Source organism: Primulina eburnea, chromosome 16 (genome assembly GCF_022965805.1).
Source record: "Primulina eburnea isolate SZY01 chromosome 16, ASM2296580v1, whole genome shotgun sequence".
In the NCBI taxonomy this organism is placed as follows: domain Eukaryota; kingdom Viridiplantae; phylum Streptophyta; class Magnoliopsida; order Lamiales; family Gesneriaceae; genus Primulina; species Primulina eburnea.
The window spans coordinates 28910924-28928956 of NC_133116.1; the positions used below are offsets into that span (position 1 = coordinate 28910924).

The 18033-nt window shown below is 33.2% G+C and overlaps 2 long non-coding RNA genes across 2 annotated transcripts; both read left to right on the plus strand.

The window, feature by feature from the left end:
* Window positions 1-3754: 3754 nt before the first annotated feature.
* On the plus strand, window positions 3755-13839 carry LOC140816931 (uncharacterized). The gene is made up of 2 exons (XR_012114689.1): window positions 3755-4302; window positions 13608-13839. It is a non-coding gene; the product is annotated as an uncharacterized lncRNA (long non-coding RNA).
* On the plus strand, window positions 11124-12914 carry LOC140816932 (uncharacterized). Its single transcript, XR_012114690.1, has 3 exons — window positions 11124-11241; window positions 11323-11392; window positions 12817-12914. It is a non-coding gene; the product is annotated as an uncharacterized lncRNA (long non-coding RNA).
* Window positions 13840-18033: the final 4194 nt, after the last annotated feature.

The window sequence follows — 18033 nt, forward strand, 5'->3', positions numbered from 1 at the left end:
ACCAATTTAAATATCACACTTTAACTTCACAAATGACACAATCAAAATTCACGTAATATTACTTGAAACTTAAGTACTTTCTTACAAATTTGAAGTATTCAAGTAGCCAAATCAAATATTTGGAACACGAAAATAAGTATTTTATCGATCAAAATAAGTAATTTTTCTAATTCAACAATGAGTGAGAAACCGTGTTTTTTCAAAAATAAGATGACATGAATAAGTCATCTTAATGTAATTTCAATGAAAATACCAACAATGATTGAATTTATTGTGATAGCTTGAAGATCCAGTATTTTCTTACACATTTGGAGTATTCAAAGAGTAAAATCAAGCATTTGGAACTCCAAAATAGGTATTTTGTTGGTCAAAATAAATACTTAATCTTATTTCATGAAAAATGATGACCTATGGTTTTTAAAAAAATAAAAATAAAATGACATGAATAAATCATCCTAATGCATTTTCATGAAAAGACCAACAATGACTGAATTTATGGTGAATGCTCGAAAATATAGTATTTTCTTATATATTTGGAGTATTCAAAGAGCGAAATCAAGTATCTGAAACCCCATAATAGGTACTTTGTATGTCAAAATAAGTATTTATATTTATTTCATGATAACTGAGAAACAATATTTTGTTAAAATTCTATTTTAAATGGAGAAAAATGATATAATTTTTGTGGATAAAATAATATATTTATTTAAATAATAAAGGGTAAAAATATAAAGTTTGCTTTATGGGTAGTTAAAACTAAATGTATAGATGTGTCAGGTACTGATTTTTTAAAAAAATTAGCTAGGTACTGAATTCTAATTGAAATATTGGCAGATGCATTTTTTTGAAATTTACCGTTATATTTTTTTATTTTGTTTATAAATATAAAAATTTAAATTAATAAAAATAAAAATTTCACCCCAAAGTCAACTAATATATAAAACTCTATCCAAAACTCAAACCAAAAAACTCGACTCAAAAAACTCCACCTTGAAACTCTTTCCAATTATGAAAACGCAACCCAAATATGAATTTTTTTTATCTAAATATAAAAAAAAAAAAATCGACTCAAATTATAAAATTCGACCCAAATGTAAAAACTCAACCAAAATATAAAAAATTCAATTCAAATTCGACCTAAATTTAAAAAAATCGACTAAGACTCAAACTTAAATTTAAAAAACTCGACACAAATATAAAAAACTCGACCCTTATATTTTGAAATACATTCTAATTTTTTAAATATACCATATGTTAATAAAAAAAATATAAATAATACCATTTTTAAGCTAAAACTATGTTTCTAAATTTTACGTCACGCTGAACATAAACTTACATACTTTATTTATGTTATATGGAATAGCATGTCTAGATTGTGCGTAAAACTCCTTTAAACATCTCCTGGCTACAGTTTTCTTTTTATTATTTAGTTATATTTTCTTTGCATTCATGAAAAAAATTCAAAAAGAAAACTAATACCCTCGGCGAAGCCCGTGTCGTGGGTACTAGATGATTTCGGGTTGTGAGTTAGATCCTGACAAGCTTTGGGCAGGTTCAATAATAGCTGGGCAAATGACTGCCCGAGACATCATCTTCCTGGGCTTCCAGACGAGTTCCAGAGTGATGGTTCTCTACTTGGGTTATCTCGATAATAATACCTTACTCGAGTGCACAGGTATGAGATACCTTATCTTGATAAACATTATTATTAGAATCACAATGATTTGACAAGGCGAAAGGAAAAGTTTGGCATGTAAGAAAAGCAATGTATGAGCAACCATTTTGCCATAATTAGTAAGTAGGCATTGAAAACAAGGTCATCATTAAATTTTTTTATATAAATACCAGGTTTGTTTAAACATTAAGGGATTCAGTCACATATATCTTGCCCACATAATTTATTCTCTGGGATATACACCATTTATACAACATTTCTCTTTGCTACATGGTTTTTTCCTCATTCACCTGCTGACTAGAGCATCGGAGTAGCTACCGCCAGACATCCCTCCGGCGCCCATTCACGTGATTATCTTCGTATTTGCAGGACAACACATTACAACAAATTTGTTATTCAACAACTGTCAAACAACAACGGTTTTATTAGAAAACCGTTGAAATTTATATTTTGACAACGATTTTAACAACGGCTTTCCAAAAATCGTTGTGTATTAGCGGTTTTTTCGAAGCTACAACAACGGTATATGAGAAACTGTTGTAGTTTTGCGTGTTTTTTCCTATTTGCAACAACGGGTTTTCAGAAAACGTTGTCTTATTGTTTAAAAAACAACGATTTTATAAACCGTTGTCTGTTAGCGTGTTTTTTTTGGACAAACGACAACAGTTTGACAAACAACAATAGTTTTAGCTAACCGTTGTTGATTAGCGTGTTTTTTTTTTGGAAACTACGGTGTTAGCAAACCATTGTTGATTAGTGGAAACAACAACGGTTTTAGCTAACCGTTGTTGATTAATGTTTTTTTTTTTGGAGAAACGATAACGTTTTTAGCGAACCGTTGTTCATTAACATGTTTTTTTGGAAAAAGACAACGGTGTTATATAACCGTTGTTGATTTGCGATTTAAAATTTTGTCAAAATATATATTATTAAATACATATTTAGTTAGAACCGTCAATTTAGATTGTGCTCTTAGAGTCAACCCACTCCGCCGCCACATAATTTAAGTGAATTGGGTTAAAAAAATTTCAACTCAAAAAAAGGCGGGCCTAGGCTGGTCAACCGTGCGGGACTAGGTGGGCCAACCCAAACGGTCTGTGGACCTGGTAAAAATTATTTTTTTTAAAATTTTTTATATATGATAATATAAGTATTTTTAATGAAATTTTTGAATTTTTTTGTATTAATTACTTTGTATAAAATATACAAGTATGAAATAATAATTAAAAATTTATTGATAATTTTTTCCATAAATGTTTATTTATGAAATGAAAATTTAGATATACTATAATGGTTTATTATTTTATTTTTTTGTTTTATTTTTTTTGTTCTGGTCTGCGGGTTGTCTCGTTTGACCCATAATTCACCTTGGATTAGGTTGGGTTGAAGATTTTCATTCGGTCGAGATTGTGGGCCAGCCCACCCTACCCCACCAAATGACTGGTTTTTGCGAGCTGACCCCCCTCGTCTTCGATTGGCCCTTCTGATAGCTCTATATATAATTGTAATTAATTATCTGTTAATTTTGTGATTTTAAACTTGTTTTTGATATATTAGATTAAAATAATTATTTATATCTAAAAATTTTAAAAATATTTAAGTGTTTATTTTATAATATCAAATATAAAATGGTATCAAATACATTTGAAATTTAAATAGTACTATGTTTTTAAATTATCAAGATCAGATTAAAAGAGAGACTTAATTAAAATCAACTATTGGTGTGAATACAAACCTACAGCTGATGTGTTCAAACGAAGAAAAAAAAATTAATTGCTTCATGCCCTCGTAGTTCATCTCCCTCGCAATCTCGTCGTCGCGCCTTCTGTAATCGTAGCTCCGACCACCGCCTCAACTAGACGAAGATGTCACCAACCCGAAGCAACTTTAAGAGAAGGAAAACAAGCCCGGATCTAGCAAACAGGAACCCTCTTCGCTCGGTTGTTCCAGTGCACATGATTCCAACGTATTTTAGGTGAGTTTTTTGCTTCGATTTCATGGGTGTTTTGTATTTAGTTGAGGTTGTGCTTCGATTTTTTGATTTTTTCATTGTATTAAACCTATGTATATTTCACGAGATCGCGACTAACTATATTACAGAAGTGCATATCCTTTTCCCGTGTCTCCGAACCTTCACTGTTAGGCACATATATCATTACTGTGTTGGTTCAGATTGTGAAGAAATAGAGACCAAAATTCCAGAAATCGGGGGCTGGCTCTGTGAAGGGTTCGTATGGTTCCAAAAGAGGAAGAACTGTTGGAAGACTAAGCAATTGGAGAAGGACTATGATGTCTTGAAGAGCCAGTTCGAAGCACTGAAATCAGATAACAATGTCTTCTAGTTTCAAAACAAGAAACTTCAAACACAGGCCAATTCATTTAATCATTTACTTTTCACTTCTTCTTTAAATGTTATTTAGCTTGTCATGTTGAATTTGGTAAATTAACCCCATAATGTAATCAGCCATAGGATCTTTAATTGTTGAGCAAGTTGATTAAACCAAGTTGGTAAGTTGACTAGTTTTTACTGTTTGATTTCAGGTATTTTGAGTAGTATTTACTGCGACAGACCAATTTCAAAGGTGGCAAGCTATCAGGAGCAAGCTTCTTTGATGCAGATTTGAGTGGTAATTCCTTTGTTATGGTTGTTTTTCAAGTGTAGTTGTATCATGTGATGAGCCTGATATGAAATTTTCATGCTTTATGTGCAAAAAACTGAAAGTGACAGTGGGTTGGGAAATTTGCTTACTTTCAAATTTGCAGTCGGTAAAAAATCTATAGCGGCGGTTTCTTGTAGGTATGTTTCTGCATATTTACGAATTAAATTCATGCCATTGTTGATAAAGCCATCGCCACAAAAATACAGCAAATGAAGCTATGTAACACAACCATTGTTGATAGATTCATCACAACATTGATGTATAATTTTGTTGTTTACAACTATTTTGAACACCAACCTAACAGTAATTTTACAACTGTCTTGAAGGATTTGACTTATTGTTGGTTGGTTAGTGGTACGTACAATAGACAAAGATTGGATGTCAAAGAATACGTTGTCACATGAATATGAAGTTGGGGTGGAGTATTTCTTGCGGTTTGCATCGCGAAACACTAACAATCCAAATGAAATGCCTAGCCCATGTGCAAAATGTGGTAATCTAAAGATGAAAGATATTGACACTATAAGGGCTCGTTTGTGTTGTAATGGTATATATTTAACATATCATACATGGATTTTGCATGGCGAAAAATATAAGTTCGGAAACTTAATGAATGATAGTGATCGAGTAGGGAAAGATGAACACAAATATTTTACTGAGGAACCTATAAGTATGGTACATGGTGCATATGATAGTTATGCTAAGAATCCAAACCAATTCCATAAGTTACTTGAAGATGTCGAGAAACCTTTATATCCTGGATGTGTTAAATTTACAAAGTTATCTGCACTTGTGAAACTATATAACTTGAAGGCAAAATATAGTTGGAGTGATAAAAGTTTCACTGATTTACTTAGTTTGTTTGGGCAAATGCTTCTAGATGACAATGAATTTCCTTTACCTTTGTATGATGCAAAGAAAAGCTTATGTGCTTTAGGGATAGATTATTAGAAAATTCATGCTTGTCCTAATGATTGTATCTTATACCGGAAGGAGTATGAGGATTTACCAGTTGCCCTATTTGCGGGATGTCAATGTGGAAGTTGGGTAAAAATTCTACGATAAATGGAGGAGTTCCTGCAAAGGTCCTTTGGTACTTCCCACCTATTCCCAGATTTCAAAGATGGTTTCAGAAGAAGGTGATATCTAAAGAATTAACTTGGCATACTGATAAAAAATTTCGTGATGGATACTTGCATCATCCGGCTGATGCACCCTCTTGGAAAGTAGTGCATCACAACTGGCCAAATTTTGCTTCCGAGCCAAGAAATCTAAGATTGGCCATATCAACCGACGACATCAATCCACATAGTTTGATGAGTTCTGCATATAGTTGTTGGCCAATTGTGATGATTACTCACAACCTCCTCCAAGTTTGTGTATGAAGAGAAAATGTATGATGCTCACTTTGTTTATTTCTGGTCCCAAACAACCAGAAATGATATTGATGCCTACTTAGCACCTCTAATTGATGGCTTAAAATTTTTATGGGATATATGTGTTGATACATATGATGCATATCGAAAAGAAATTTTCTCGCTTAGAGCTGTGTTACTATGGACAATCAATTATTTTCCTGCATATGAGAACATGTCAGGTTGTATTGTGAAAGGATATCATGCATGTCCAATATGTGGTGAAGAAACATATTCGACGAGGTTGAAGCATAGTAGAAAAATTGCGTATACAGGCCATAGAAGATTTCTTCCTACAAGTCATCCTTATCGAATGCAAAAGAAAGCATTTAATGGGAACCAAGAGTTTAAACACACACCAAAACCATTAACTGGGCATGAAGTTTTAGAAAGAGTTGAAATAATTAATTATTGTCTAGGAAAAATGAGTGGGAAGCTTCAGTTGAAGTTAGGTGATGAAAAATCATGTTGGAAAAAGAAATCTATATTCTTTGAACTTGAGGATTGGAAACATCTACATGTTCTACATGTTCTTGATGTGATGAATATTGAAAAAAAACATTTGTAAAAGTCTCATCGGTACGTTACTTGACATTCCAGGAAAAACAAAGGATTGAGTTGCAGCAAGACTAGACCTCTTGAAGATGAATTTGAGCATTGATTTGATACCAAAGATGAGGGAGAAAAGAACGTATTTGCCAGCAGCATGTTATACACTAAGCAAGTCTGAGAAAAGAAAATTTGCAATTCTTTGTTTGGAATAAAGGTTCCTACGGGTTACTCATCTAATATTAAAAACCTCGTGTCGATGAAGGACTTGAAACTTGTTGGCCTTAAGTCACATGACTATCACACTTTGGTGCAAAAATTGCTTCCAGATGGCCATACGTGGTGTCCTGCCTAAACATGTTAGAGATACTATCACTTGGTTGTGTGAGTTCTTCGATATGTTATATAAAAAAGTGATAGATGTCTCAATGTTAGATGAGATGCAAAGAGAGATTGTGATGATATTGTGTTTACTAGAGAAATATTTCCCCCCATATTTTTTTGATATAATGATTTATTTGACTGTTCATCTTGTGCGTGATATAAAATTGTGTGGACCGGTTTGGTTTAGGCATATGTATCCATTTGAAAGATTCATGAAGATATTGAAAGGCTATGTGCGAAATCGCAATCGGACTGAAAGATGTACAACCGAACGTTATATTGCTGAAGAGGCTGTGGAATTTTGCTCGGAATACATGTCTAATGTAGATACAATTGGTATCCCATCAATGCATCGTAGAGTACAACTCACTAAGCCTCTGTCTGGTTCAGTAATGCACTACACTATTGGTGATGAGTTGAATCAAGCACATCGTCATCTATTGGAAAATGATGTTGACGTATAGCCTTATATCGAGTAATTTCTTTGACGTAGTAATACTTTCTTGCTATTTTTTTTACATTCAATTGGTTAACTTTTCGTTAATCATTTCATCAGGGAACACATGACATTTTTGGATGTAAAATCTCATCATAAGGCTAAGTCCAAAAGGTGGTTACAAGATGAGCATAACCGAACCTTTATTAACTTGTTACGTGATAGTGTAAGCTGTCTAAATATCATTATTATGGGGTTTTTTTAAAAACTTGAGGATAAATTTTAGCACTTTGTGAAATGTATGTTGCAAGTGCAGTTGGCGATTTCACTCCTGAAAGTTCGAAAGATTGAAGGGGGGGAACGCACGGACCTAGAAAACAAGTGTTAAAGTACTCTAGTTATTTATTGATGGGGTCATTTATCATACAAAAGAGCGAGATGATATACGAGTTGTGCAAAATTCTGGAGTAAGCTTAGTCGCAACGACAATGCAAGTTATTAGTGCAAATGATAAAAACCCAGTTGTGTCAGACATGATTTTTTATGGAGTTATTCAAGAAATATGGGAACTTGATTACCAAATGTTTCAAATTTCAATGTTTAAATGTAATTGGGTTGAGAATATTGACGGTACTAAATTTGATGATCTTGTTTCACGTTGGTAAACCTGAAGAGAATTAGATTCAAGTCTGACTCTTTTATCTTGGGCAGTCAAGCAAAGCAGGTGTTTTATATTGAAGATCCTCAAGATCCTGCGTGACATGTTGTACTTGCAAGTCCCACCAGAGAGTACATTGAATACACGAATGTTAATGAATGGGAAAATGTTGTAACCCACTATCAATGTTTTACACGAGGGTTATATCAATGGATGTTGATGGAATACATGAAAATGAACCGCCATGCATTCGTGAAGATTGTGATGGGTATTGGGTTGACAATAATTAAAATCCTAACTGACTTGAACCAGCATAATAAGTTACATTCCATTACTGTCCTGCATATTACAGTTTCATGTAGAAAGAAAAATAAAGAAGTGAATGCTAATTTTTTTATGACATGCATTGCATAGTGCATTTTTGTTTCATGTAGAAAGAAAAATAAAGAAGTGAATGCTAATTTTTTTATGACATGCATTGCATAGTGCATTTTTGTGACTGCCTAACAAATTGTAAATGTTTGTAGGATGTCAAAGAATGAGAAGCCTAAACAGAATACTGCATATTCTTCCACTAACAATAGTTGTGGGGGCAAAACAGTTTGGAATCTACAGAGACCAAAACAACAAGATCATCTAGAGATCATACATGTTTGGATAGACTTGTTAGGCAAAGGGTTCATGGAATTAAAAATGATCTAAGGTTTATAAATTGGGACAGCCAGTAGGAGAATTTGCAAGTGAGATGCAAACTTATATTGGAATCTTGTTCGAGAAAAAGTAAAGATAAGTTATCAGACTTGGAAGAAGGTTCCAATGATGTCAAAGAATTAATATGGGAATCGATTAATGTAAGTTATAATGTTTTGACTATTTTAATTAGTTTTCATATGGTTACGATATGTTTAATATTTTGGGTTAATATGACTTCTACAGCTGACGTACAATATTGATCAAAGCTGGAATAAGGGATGTCTAAACTCTGCAAATAACAAGTGGCGACAGTTTAAATCTTTTCTCACTCAAAATTTCATTCTTAGAAAGCAAGATAAAACTGAGGATTTGAAAGAACCACCTACTGTGTTTGGTATTACGCGAGATGATTGGAGTTCATTTGTAATCACTCGCTTGTCTGATGACTTCATAGTCTTAATTTGTTATTTTCAAATAAGTAGACCATAACAAATTATTTCTATTGAAATCTTATATATGTGGGCAATGTTCAATTAACTAGAAAGTAAGTGATGAACAAAAGAAGAAAAGAAAGCAAAACATATACCCCCATCGTATGTCTCGCAAAGGATATGGAAATTTTGCCGACGAATTAGTAAGTATGATTTTAATAAATCTGCCTAATATAAATATCATACATATTGTTTGAAGGCATATTAGTAGTGACGTGTATGCGAAAATTGATGCAATGAAAAAAGCTATAATGTTGTTACTTAACGGTGAATCCCTACCTCAGCTGTTTATCACTATTGCTCGATATGTTCTACCTTTTGATGACCACACTGTTCAAAAACTCTTACTTTTTTACTTGGAAATTATTGAGAAAATTTGTATAAAAAATAAGGCAGAGAAATGGAGTTAATTCGGAAATTTTACTAAATCCATGCTCTGTGATTTATAAATTTGTTGATATCATACATATTGTTTGTAGGCAAATGAGTTATGTGAAGATGATGAGATAAATCGAGCAATTATGTGGAAGAAAGGACGAGTTGATAAGGAGGGTAAGTATGAAGGCGATGAGTTGAAATCGGCAATGGAAAAGATTGTAAGCAAACAATACATGAAAATGAATAATTTTTATTCTTTATAATTGTTTCTAGTAATTATCTTGTTCTTTTGTGCATGACAGGATGATTATGTGCAACGAAAACTCGAGTGTACGTTGCAATTTGAAGAGGGAAAAATGATATCCTTACGAAAGCACTGGATTCACATGAATATGTTGGTCATGTGAGAGGTGTTGGAGGTCATATCACTCCAAGCATCTACTTTAATATTGGTAGAATATGGAAGAGTCCTCTTGTTGATGACCATGTAATCCTTAATCAAAAAATGGACTTGATGGAGGCGGAGATATTAATCTTAGAACAAGATGCACGCATCGCAGAACAAAATGCACGCATATCAGATCAAGATGCACGCATACAGAGACTTGAAGAAATGTTCAAAAATGATGCAAACAACTTTGAGATTGAAGAAAAAGGTAGTTGCTCAGTGAAGTTGCATCTCACGAGTGACGATAAAATCAAAAAGAATGTCTCGAACTATGAAACTTCGAATGATGATGATGTGAAAGCTTTGAGCAATGCTGATTTTTTGCATGTAAATATTTAATTGTGGTTATATTACTTTTCATTATTTTATTTGGATTGAATCTGGCTAAATTCTGGTAGTATTAGCTTTGAGCAATGAAAAAGGTAGGTGATTATTGCAATTGTCCATGACTATGATTTGTATCTATAACATGAATATTTGTCTTCTAGGGTGAGCCAGTTGAATTGGCATTGGAATCTAGGACCAATATTGTTGCCTACGGTACAATTGTTCATGTCAATGAGGTTGATAAATTACTTCATGGTGTTCTATTACCCATGAGTTGCATGCACGTATCCATTGATAATGCTGTGGACAAATTATCATATTTGCCATTTCCAATTTCAAATGAACGTGATACTGTTGGTGATACTATAGGAACACATGTAGCCTGGCCAACACACTTGGTAGTAATGTAAGATGAGATAAATTTCATAAGAAACAAACTTGGTTTGTCTTCAAGTGTGCCAAGATATTTAAATCTATTGTATTGTTATTGTAAATGTGCTCTAGACGATGAACATAATCTATCACTGCTTTTTGATCATGATTTTTTTGACGAGGATTACGAACTACTTGTGCACCTTGAAGACATCATTCCTTTCTATAATTTGGATCCAATATCTGCCAATTGTATAGTTGTGTACATGTGGTAAGTCTTCTTCTTTTGTTTTTTTTCCACTTAAGCTGTATAAACTTAATTAATTTAGCATATTCACATTATTTTGCTTGAAATTTTAGGCATCTTTATAAAAAGATGAAAAAAGATAACAAGACCGACAAGTTTAGATTTGTGAATCCACACACAATCCATACATGCCATATGTGACAAAACTTGACAAAAACGGTAAAATCGAACACTTGAATGAAGAGCAAGTGTTTTAGCCGAAAGACTGAGTGGTGCATCAATAAATCAACTATTTTTGGTGCCATATAATGTTGGGTGAGTAAAATTACAATATAAAATTCAATTTATTTTCTCGACAATTTATTGAATTGTATGCACTAATTATGTGTTCTGTGCGTAGTTACCATTGGATTCTCACTGTCATCGATCCTTACAATGAGATTGTTTATTTGTTGGATTCACTTAGTCATCGAAACCGTTACGATGACTGGAAATATCTGGTGAATATGTAAGTTAATATTTTGTTTTTATGTCAATTTTAATTTAATGAATAAAACACTCATATGTTGACTGTTACTGATGTATGAAGGAGTGCAAGAATGTTTAATTCAAACAAGGAAAGGAAAAGGAAAAAACAAACTATATGGGAAGTAGTAAAGGTATGCATGTGTACTTGTCATTAATTAACGTTTATTTCAATTTGTGTATCAATCAAAACAATTTTTTTAACATAGGGTCCTCGACAACCAGATGCGAAACAATGTGGTTTTTATGTTATGAGATTTATGAGAGAAATAAATGAAAAAAATGCTAGCAGTGAGAAGGACTCATTATCTTCAATTGTAATATTCGACATATTCTCAATATTCACAAATAATTGTGTATTTATCATTTTTCAATGTATTTATTAATTTTTTTAACTAATATTATCACTGTGTTTGTTCACAGTTCATGAAAACTGTTAGGATCGATTGGAAGTGAAGAAGTGTTTTGAAAGGGGTTACTTAACAGTTTTCACAACTTCTTCGAATAATGAATCAGTTTAGTGATAAACTGAATTTAGGAATCTTGTTTGTCAATACAATCAGTTAACTAATGAAAGTGCGGAAACTGAAGGACAGATATAATAAAAACTGAAATTAGGGGACACAAGATTTGTGGATGTTCGGAGATTTCAAACACTCCTACGTCACCCTTTCTATCTCAAAGATAGGATATTCACTAAAAAACTTTGATCTATACACCGATTTGTACAAACACACTTCAGTTTTGTCTTAACGATGCCAAACTGAAACTCTTAGTTTCAATGCAGTTTATCAGTACTCAACTGATAAATAACTATATAGCACAACTGATCTCTACAAGATCGAATAATAGACTATAGAATATTTGTGCTTTTAAGCTCGAAGTATAACCTTGAATGCTATGTGTGTGTGTGTGTGTGTGTCTATATATATATATATATATATATATATATATATATATATATATATATATTAAGCGTGAGCTTTTGAGAGATTTAGAACTGAAAGAGTATGCACAGAGTTTTTCATTGAAAATTGATTGCTCGATTTCTGGATTCTGGATTACAGATTATTTTGCTCAGTTGATCTTCTCCGCTATTTATAGGCTTTGCTTCCAACGGTAACAATAAATCCATTTGAATCTTTTTATCCGTTGTATAGCCACGTCAACATTCTTCTGGCCATCGTACACTGTAGCTTTCTGATAAGTGAAGTTCCCACTATACATTGCAGTCTGCTCTTGTACAATTGTCGGTTGATAGCTACGTTCCTTAACTGATGGCGTGTCAAACTGATTTATCAGTTGACAAAGCCGATAATATTAACAGATTTCTCTCAACTGATTGTAGTTTAACTGATCGGTTCCAACTGATCATCCAGTTGACTACGTAGTTCAGTTAGCTCAGTTTAGTTACCTCAAATACGCACTAATCTTCAGTTTGGGCAACTGTCAGTTTACGATTTGTTTAGTTCAGTTATTCTAAGTTTTCTTAATCAGTTGTTCATCCTTTTCACGATCAATTTTTCAAACTTAGAAATTAAGTTTCCAACAAAAACAGAGTACTCTAAGGAAGAAATTGATCAAGTGCGATCCGAGTGGGCATAATACATACAAGATTATATTTACGAATAGTTATGCAAAGTATTGATGAAATGCTTTGTGTTACAATGACCCAAATCAATCATTTTTCTATTTTATTCAGTAAATTATGCCTCTGAGCACATATTCTGATCATGATAGTAAATATTCTAAATCATATGAACATTCTGCTCATGATCTTGAACTGTGTATTTGGTAAAAAAATCCAGATAGGTTGATGAAACAGAGCTTGTGAATATTAGTTTCACATTAGTTCTAGCTTCCAAGAACATAAATGTTATTGTACATCAGAAACATTAGTTTTATACAACTATTTTGTTTCTTCATACAGTCTGTATATCAGAAAAATGAGAATATATTTTTTTGAACAACCATTCAAAAAGCAACGACATCATCACAAAGTAAGTGTACTCTTAATCATGTCAATATTCTTTGTCTTTGTATGTAGTCTAGTGTTGCAATTGTCTTCGTTGATTATTTGAGCAGAGAAATTGGATACTGTCAAAGCTATGCTGCAAAATCTGGGTTCAGTTTGATACCATTAACTAATTTTATATGTTGTGTACAATGTCAAAATTCACTTAGCTTTCAAATTCCGATGTGTGGGATATATTTTATTATGGGAAAACAATGTATTATCGTCTCTATGCACCATTTATGTTAGCTGCGTTTCCAATGCATGTCTTTGCTTGCAATCTCATCTCTTACATGGGGTTTTAATGGGATTTCTATGTGTGTATTATATTCCAGGGATGAAATGGCATGGGAAGGTTTTGATGCAGAAATTTTGATGTGGTTTGAGGAGATCGAGGCCGATGATGACAAAAGATTGCAGTATATCCGTATTTTCTGTTTGGAAAATTTTGATATTGTGGGACTCTACTGCCACATTGCCACTTTGATGACGAACATGTATCAAGGCCAATTGCAGTACTAAATTCAAATTTGTAAATTTTGTGTTAATCGTTGGCATATTTTGGATTATAGATTTTGAACATAATATAGCCACGGATTGAACGTGGTAAATATTTTATTTTCAATTGTTATATTTGGTTTAATTATTATTATATTATTGCAAATAAAAAAACATTTTAATACAATAATTTTTAACTAAAGAAAAAAAATTATTAAAGACAACAATTTTGAATTCTAGTGAAAAAAATTTAAAGACAACAGTTTTAAATTGTTGTAGATTCAACAAAACACTACGGTTTTTAGGCATTGCAAAACTTTTGTCGATTGTGTTAAAAAAAAACGGTCCCAAACGTGGCGAAACTGTTTTCGTTGATAAATAATGACAACGGGTTAAAACCATTGCAAAACTGTTGTCAATCGTGCTAAAATACAACGATCTTTAAACGTTGTGAAACTGTTGTCGTCGGTAGTAAATGATAATGGTTTAAAACCATAGCGTTTTGTTGAATCTACATATCATCGTATCAATCACAATCAATTCACCTTCTTCAACTTTTCATATTTCTATTACTTATAAAAATTCATGCATATATAAATCAATTTTGTAACGTACTGTATTTTGAACATGCTTAAAATTTGCGGAAAAATAAAAATTTTCTTAAATAATAATAAGCTTTCAAATTGCGATAAATATAATCTACTCGTCTAAAATATTCGAAATAAAACAATCATAAACAAAGTTTGCAAAAAGTATTCGTTTAAACATCGTAAACATTATCATAAAAATCAGAGTATTTGAAACATGCATAAAGTCTTAAAAACGTAGGCGGTCCTCAGGTTTAACCTCCACGCAGTCCGAGCCGGCTCATTAGTCCCACCCCTCGTCTCATCAAACTCCACCTCACCTGCATCGATCAAGTCTAGTGAGTCTAAAGACCCAACAAGTATAAACTGAGAATAACAAGTAATACATAATAAAACCACATGCATTTTAAAATAGGACATACATACTTAAACTTGAACGTACTAGTATAAACATAGACGTGCCATTATATCGTAAATCTTTTCATAAACATACTTGCATCATACATACTTGGACATACATAAACATCATCATTTTGCGTAGAGATATGTTTCAAAGCAAGTAACACATACATAATTGCGCCTGATCATACTAAACCACAATATTGGGTTGGCCGGGATGTCCACTACCACATACATGAGATCCCCGGTAATTTTTTACCGGGTGGATTGGTCCCTGGTCATTCTTTAATAATTTCCAATCCTGATCTAAACCCGGTCATGCTTTACCGGAGGTGGAGAGGTCACCGGCCACGTTCACCGGCTTCCAAACCCGTTCATATTTGGTCACAAGACATTTGGCATACCTCAAAAACATAAAATATTTTCTTTTGTACGTTGAACATACTTACATAGCATTGAGAGATTCGTTGGATCTCGCTTGGGGCTCCCGTTGCACATACATTCTAGTACATTATCCCAACAACTTTAAAACTCATAACTTAACCACACAACAAACTCGCCACCAAAGTAATTAAATAACTTATGAATTTCTAGACCCCTAGGGACTTGACCACGTTTAATCAATATACTAACCCATGACTCGAACCCCGAAACAATCTTGGAATGGAGTAAGAAATTTCCCAAGCAATGGAAGACACGAACCTTGCTTAAACCATAGATTCAACGTTCCCCAATCAAACTTCGTAACATCTAAACTAACTTTCACTATGCTTGGACATAACGACATAATAGTACCGAAAGGAAGCAATATCACCTAAATTCGAAGCCCGAAAAACACCAGAACCAGCACCTAAGCACTGAAGTTGTTGGAACATTTCATGCTCGAAATCTTGATTTTGATGTTAACACAAATTTTTATTGTGTTTCTAACATATTTACTCAAGTGTGAAGTTGCAAACACAAGAAGCAAGCTGGAACTGAATTCTGCACAAACTGAATTTCTGGAAAGCTTTGGTTTTTTGATGATATCTCTCAACTGGAGGATCCAAATGATAATCCGCCATCCTTACTGATCAGAAAAATTAATTTTCAACAAGTCGTATTTCTCATCAGTTGGGAAAATTCGGATGTTATCATGGTCTAACTGATCGCTGAAATACCAAACTGATTGCACGAAAACAACAATCAGTTTGGTATAACAGTTGCGGTATTTTGGTCATATCTCTCAGCTCGGTTATCGACATGAAGCGATTCAGTATGCGTTGGAAAGATAAGACGATGATCTAAAAATCATCTTCAAAGGTCAAAGTCTGAATCGAAGCTTAAGATGCTGATAAATGACGATGGAGATACTGGTTCTGCACAAACTGAAATCAGCTAGGATGATTTCAGCACACCAGCTGAAACTGAACTGAACCAGTTGAATTGAACCAGACCAGCTGAAGATCAGTTGAACCAGATCAGTTGAACTGAAAACTGAATTGAACCAGACAAGCTGAAGACCAGTTGAACTGAACCGAACCAGTTGAACTGAACCGAACCAGCAACTCACCAACTGAACTGAACTGAACCAGCTGCTGACCAGTTGAACTAAAGGACCAGTTGAGTTGACCAAAGTTGACCAGTCGGAAAAATGCCCAACAAGAGGAATTTTATCGTTGTAATTTCAGAAACAGTACAGAAACTTTCCAAACGGTCATATTCTTGTGTCTAACGTATATATCATTGTTGGGGCTTATAAATACAACATTATGAAGATCAAACAAGAGCTTTTGAAGAGGATTCAAAGCATGAGCGGTTAACGTGAATATATCAGCTAGTTAAGAGCACAAGCCCTTGTGTGATAATACATTTGAGATGTACACTGTAAAGGATAAATTTCTCACACACAATCACGCACACATATACAAGAGAGTTGAACTTCAAAGTTTAGTTTAGTGAGTCTTGCACAAAGACAATAAACTTGTGTATGTAGTCTTTGCATATGAGACATTAAACAATATACTGATTGTTAGGTGCTGCCTACAATCTTGAGTGCTAGGAGTTCAGTTTGGGTAGTGGGTAAGTCCTAGCTGAGTGGGTTTGTACAAAGAGTCGTATAAATCAAAGTCTTCTAGTGAATATCCTTCCCAAGGGGAAGAAGGGGTGATGTAGGAGCATTTGAAGTCTCCGAACATCCATAAACAAATTCGGGTCTATTTGTTTATTGCATTTACTTATAATTTTCATAATTTTAAAGAAGCATTGTTGAAGCATTTTGTGTTCTTCAAATACCAAAATATTGCATACCAAGTGTTTGATAAAATACTTCAACTGAAATATTTTTTCTCATTTAACTTGCATATATTTTAAATGGTTTACAAAATATTTAATATATTTCTACGAATGATGATTTCGAGTATTTTCCGCTCGGTTTGAACATCAAACTCAATTTAATTCATCGGTGTTCAATATTTCAAAAACCGAGCTATTGTAGTTCAACGGTGATCCCCTAACAGATCCCAACAATTGGTATCAGAGGAGGTTGTTCTTGAAAGAACATTGAAACTGATTTTGATGTTTAAAATTCAAAAATTTCAGATTTTTTAAACATATATATGCAAAACTGAATTTTCGCGCAGCTTGCAGCGACCGTGGGAAAAATGACATATCTCCTTGCTCGAGTGTCCAAATGACAAACCGCTTTTTGCGTTGCAAACTAGACTCGTAGTGGTTTACAGCGGTATAAAATTTGCAGCCTAATTATGCACGAGAAAAAAACAATTTATTTATTGAATATAGAGCATATGTGCTGCAACAAAAAATGAGTCATGGAGAAAATTGGTTAGTTATCCCTCTTCTTTTATAATTTTCAAAAATATAGGGGAAGAACTCATTATAATTTTAATGAGTAGATTATTTTTAAATATTGAGGGGGAGAAAATTTTGTTTTAAATGTTTTGAAAATATGACTTTTTGATTCACACAAAAAGGGGGAGAAATATGTTATTTGAGTTGATTGTTTATCCAAGTTTTTTGATCATCAAAAAGGGGGATATTGTTGGAACATTTCATGTTCGCAATATTGATTTTGATGTTAACAAAACTTGTTATTGTGTTTCTAACATATTTACTTAAGTGTGATGTTGCAAACACAAGAAGCAAGCTGAAACTGAATTCTGCACAAACTGAATTTCTGGAAAGATTCGGTGTTTTGATGATATCTCTCAACTGAAGGATCCAAATGATAATATGCCAACTGGACTGATCAGAAAACTCAATGTGGAACAAGTCGTAT